Source organism: Mus musculus, chromosome 18 (genome assembly GCF_000001635.26).
Source record: "Mus musculus strain C57BL/6J chromosome 18, GRCm38.p6 C57BL/6J".
In the NCBI taxonomy this organism is placed as follows: Eukaryota; Metazoa; Chordata; class Mammalia; order Rodentia; family Muridae; genus Mus; species Mus musculus.
In genome coordinates this window covers 80,996,260-81,001,980 of record NC_000084.6, presented here as the reverse complement: position 1 = coordinate 81,001,980, position 5,721 = coordinate 80,996,260, and the positions used below count along the sequence as shown (strand labels likewise).

The 5,721-nt window shown below is 45.8% G+C and overlaps 1 pseudogene; it reads left to right on the top strand.

Moving 5' to 3' along the window:
* On the top strand, positions 4,472-5,203 carry Gm7503 (predicted gene 7503; annotated as a pseudogene).

Here is a 5,721-nt window from a genome sequence, read left to right as displayed (position 1 = left end):
CTTGTTTATACCAGCAGCAGCAGGTTTATATAAAGCAAGATCCTACCCACACAGCCTTCACGGTACTCGAGACACACACACACAGAGGCATGCTCACATACTCCACACTTATGGGTGCACACACACACTCAGTCACATACACTCCCATATCTCACGTACACGTTTTCCTTTACAGCTCCCTAATCATACACTATACTCATGTTCGGTCACATACATGCACACGTGCCACAGACCACCCCAGTCAGGTATGGGGGTGTCCCTGGAATGAGGGTCCTCGAAGCTAGGTGGGTAAGGATTCGGTGGTGACAAACAGAAACAAACACAGAGACAGTTTGAATCTGAGTGTATTTTGCAGCTCTCAAGCAGGGGATTTTATGCATTAAAAAAAAATATTACATCACTTAGAAACTGTATCCAGTGAAACAATCACAAATACCAACAAAAATCATTTGGCACAGTAAAGCACAAAAATCATCCAAGCATTACAACTCTGAAACTATGTATTCAGTGAATCACAAACAAAACAAGCAACATCATTATAAATCATCAAAATATAACAATTCTAAAAGGATGTATTCAATGGGACAGTCATCCAAGGCTAGTGGTATATTTCTAAAAGCAGGTTAATAAATCTTTATGGTCAGTGCTCTTAACCACTGAGCTAATTCTCCAGCCCAATATGGTCAATTATTATTTAACATCTAATGCCTGATTTTTTTATAAATCTTCAATGCACAAATTTAAACTATTTTAATTCTCTCTAATTAAAGCTTTCTTTACCATATACCAAAACCCACCTCTGATGACACACGTGTAGCCATATGAAATTTTACTGTTGGGAAAGTTTTTATCTATCATAATAGTTATGTAAAGGATTTAAAAAGTAAAGTGTTGGTTTCCCTGGGGATAAGGTCATGTTAGTGGCCCCATCTCTAGAGATGGTTTCTTACCCATTATTTTTGCTTAAGATCTTGGCCTAGGCTACCAGGAGCATGTAAATAAGAAGAGGAATAAGAGAAAACAAAACAGAGAGATTGCCATGAGAACTAGAGCTCAATAATTTTTCTCTGGCGAAGAGTTCCACAACCCGTTCCAGGAGGCCTCCCCCTTTTGAGGTCAACCTCCTCAGCCTGTGGAACTTGTCACACAGATCCTACTGGAGGTCACGGTGTGGCACACACGGACTCACACATACACATTCACACCCTCACACGCTCATCCGTGCCCATACTCATAACCCTATCCCTGCTCACACTCATTCATGCTGAGTGAGGCTCCTACTCACGTACGTACTCTCCTACAAACTCACGTACTCTCACATACTCCCATACACACACACATACTCACACACACTCTCACTTGCTCACACTCACACATGTGCTCCCACACACTCCCCCACCACACACATACACTCTCTCTCTCACTTGCTCACACACGTGCTCACACACACACACACACACACACACACTCTCTCTCTCTCCTTTGCTCACACTCGCACAGTGCTTTCACACACTTCCCACACCACACACACACACACACACACTCTCACTTGCTCACACACGTGCTCACACACACTTCCCCACCACACACTCACTTACATACACACACACACACTCTCCTTTGCTCACACTCGCACAGTGCTCTCACACACGCACACACTCACACTCTCACTTGCTCACACACGTGCTCACACACACTCACAACTTTCCTCCAAACTCAGGCTCCTATCCGTCCTCCCGAATGCTTTCACACGCAAACACATGTGCTCATGTGCTCCCAAACAACCACATCCTCTGCCCCAAGTCCTCCACACATACATCCTTACACACACACTTGCACACTCACAGGTCCTTCTATGCATACACATACACTCCGTGTCTTGGTGAGGTCATGGTGTTTGCTGTCACTGGCATTTACAGTTAATCAAAGAGCTTGTTTCTGAAATGGAGTTATCTTGTATTAATATCACCCCTCTGCCCTCCTAACTTCAGTCTCCTCACATCTGCCCTCAGGCTGGGTCCATCCTCCGGGGAGCTCCAGGAACCAGCTGATCCATTCCAACGAGCAGATGATTAGGAAGCCTCCTGCCCCTTCTTCCCCTCCTCCCCTCCCAGCTCCCTCTATCTGCCTGCCTTCCTGAAGTCCACTGAACTCTTTTTTTTTTTAATTAGATATTTTCCTTATTTACATTTCGAATGTTATCCCATTTCCTAGTTTCCCCTCTGTACACTCCCATTCCTGGCCCTGGCACTCCCCTATTCTGGGGCATAGAACCTTCACAGGACCAAGGGCCTCTCCTCCCATTGATGACAGACTAGGCCATCCTCTGCTACATATACTGCTAGAACCACAAGTTCCACCATGTGTTTTCTTTGATTGGTGATTTAGTCCCAAGGAGCTCTGGGGGTACTGGTTAGTTCATATTGATGTTCCTTCTATAGGGCTGCAAACCCCTTCAGCTCCTTGGGTTCTTTCTCTAGCTCCTTCATTGGGGACTCTGTGCTCCGTCCAATGGATGACTGTGAGCATCCACTTCTGACTTCTTATCTCCCCCAAAATGCTCAGAGTAAACACCTCTTACCCAGAACTCGAATTCTTAGCAGATGGCCCCGTTTTCTCCCAGCCCCAATTCCCATGCTGCCCTCACAGGCAGTGACCCACCTACTTCAGGTGCCTCAGCCAGGGAGAGAAGGCTGCCCTAGTCCCTGTGGAGGTGCACAGCAGTGACCTCCAGACACAGGAGGCCATGCTCTTCACAAAGCCCTACTTTCTCATTGCCACAGAGCTAGCTGTTCCTACCAGCACACACAGGACAAGAGCTAAGCTGCTGCCTGCAAGCCTTCTTTATAGCCAAGGAGTCTGAGGCACACCAACCTGATTCTTTCATAGTGAGAAATGCCAGGGTGCTCACATACTCAGACATGCATGTGGACGGCCCAGGAGGGCAGGTACATCTCTAACCTGCCCTGGCCACACACAGGCTCTCCTTCCCATAGTGGCCATGGTTCACTGTTCTTCCCTGCTCTCAGGGACTCCTGGCCTAACCCACCCCAGGGTTCAGAGATGATCTGACTGTCATTCCGTGCCTCAAGATATTTAGATCAACTTCTAAGCTTCATCTTAGCATGTGAATAATTTGTAGTAAGCAACATCCCAAGAAATAAAACACTAGGCATCTCTCCAGCCCCTGCTAATGTATAGTTTCACTTTCTGTCATGTGTAATGGCATTAAATTTGTGGTTGAAATATATTTAAAGTAATTCCTTAAAAAAAAAAACATGGTCAATATATATTAGTTACCCTCATTGTTTAACACCCATAATTTAATAACTATATCAGGACATAAGAAATATTCCTATCTGGATAAAGTATATTTTAAGTATATGGCTAAATGGTACATGGATAAAGGCACAGAGCAGAACTTCCCAGAAGTAGATAAGCAGTGTATTTCATAAAACTGTGCTATTTTTTACCCACACACAGTGGGCACAATGGACAAAGAAGACATTACAGAGAGAAACCTCCGATTCGTTTCTGCAAAGCAGCTGAAATGTCTCTTTCCCCCGGTTGTAGCTTCTCTATAAACAGACACAAAATGCTTGGCTAATTCCCTGATTTTGATCAACACTGTGGCAAAGACACTGTTATAACAGTAAATCCCACAACCTTGTGATATCTAGGCAGATGCTGACAATCAGAAAGCCAGACGTGTCCACGAGTCTGAGGAGAGGCAGCGTCTTCCCCTCCTGGTGGGAAACAGAAGGTCGATATGAGCACTGCCATCTTGTCTCAGCCTGAGTGAAAGGCTGTCCAGAGGCATTAGAGAAAAACAAGAGTGCACGCTGAAGGTTTCCTCAGGCCCAGCCCACAGCACCACAGCGTGGAGGTGTCCTATCATGCACTGGAGATTTCCCACAGTGCACTGCTGTTTCCCAGCTAGCTCGTGTCTAGCTCATGTCTAGCTAATGTCTGAAAACTCAGATGTACCTGACAGATGTGGGTGGCCATGTTCATGTTTGCAAAAACTTCAAAGCATGCAAAGATCCACATGGACTTCAGGGAAGGATGTGTTCATATGCGAGGAATTGACAGACTGTAATGTTACCCAGGTGCCCCTAACTTCTGGGCATGGTTCCTCTGGGACGTACTTAGTCACCAGGGAGAATTAGCTGAGGAAATGCTCAACAGGATACATCCAGACTCTTAGTCCCTGCTGAGCACTTGTCCCTCTGACCAATCTCCCATCTTGTGAGACCTTCTGTAACTGACCACTGAGCCAACACAAGGCAAAGTTGCACCGGGGCTCACTGTGGCTCTGCCACATTTCAGAGCTCCATAGAATTCACTTTTGTGCCATCTTTTCCTCTTCTCTGATTTGACACCAAGAAATTGAAAGCCTGTACGTATGTCTTGCAAAAGACCATGCGTTGCAATTGAGTACAAAGCAAGCAAGCCAAAAAATAAATAGAAAGAAGGTGGGACTGAGTTTTAGAAACCAGACTGTGAAGCTTTGCACGTCCTTTTTCCAGTCAGCGCGGAGCAATGGGCATCTCTCAGGACAACTGGCACAAGCGCTGCAAGACCGGGGGTTGGAGGTGGGGAGGGGAGAAAACCCTACCACAAGAAGCCGAAGTATGAGCTGGGACGGCCTGCTGCCAACACTAAGATTGGACCTTGCCGCATACACACAGTCCAAGTACGAAGAGGCAATAAGAAGTACCTTGCCCTGAGACTGGATGTGGGGAAATTTTCCTGGGGCTCTGCGTGTTGTACTCGCAAAACAAGGACCATCGATGTTGTCTACAATGCATCCAACAATGAGCTTGTTTGCACCAAGACCCTGGTGAAGAACTGCATTGTGTTTGACAGCACACTGTACCAGCAGTGGTAGGAGTTCCACTATAAACTGCCCCTGGGCTGCAAGAAGGGGGCTAAGCTGATTTTAAACAAAAAACGATCAAAAAAATTCAAAAGAAATACGACAAAAGGAAAAAGAATGCCAAAATCAGCAGTCATTTGGAGGATCCATTCCAGCAGGGCAAGCTTCTCGCCTGTATTGCCTCAGGACCAGGCCAGTGTGGCAGAGCTATGTGCTATGTGCTCCAAGGCAAGGAGCTGGAGTTCCATCTGTGGAAGATCAAAGCCTGGAAAGGCAAATAAGCCTCATTCATAGCATGTGTAATAAAGGTGTTTGCTGTTCCATAAAGAAATAAATAAACAAATAAATAAAATTACACACACACACACACACACACACACACACACACACACACACACACACGGTTCTAATACTCAGACAAGCATCCCAAACCTAGCTGAAGGCACAGATAATAACGTCTCCTGCAGCCACCCCACCTAGCCACGTAATATGGCTCAATGGTTCACTTTCTCCTTTCTCAGAGGTCTTGAAATATCCTACGAGCATCAAAGTGGAAAATATAACTCCCTCAAAACAGCACTCTGGAGCAGGAATAGTAAAACCAGAGTTAAGGAAGCAAAGGAGACTCACAAAAGTATTATGATAGGCAGAAGTGGTATCATGAGGCTTCACTTCCCGTGACAGCATCAGACACCCACGGTATGAGGCAGGGACACAGAGATGGACAGAGCTGAGACAGCCATCAAGATGGCAAGTGCAGGTGTGTGTGTGCGTGTGCGTGTGTGTGTGCTTGTGTGTGTGTTAAGGCTTACTTTGAGAACAATTTCATGACAGTTTTGAGA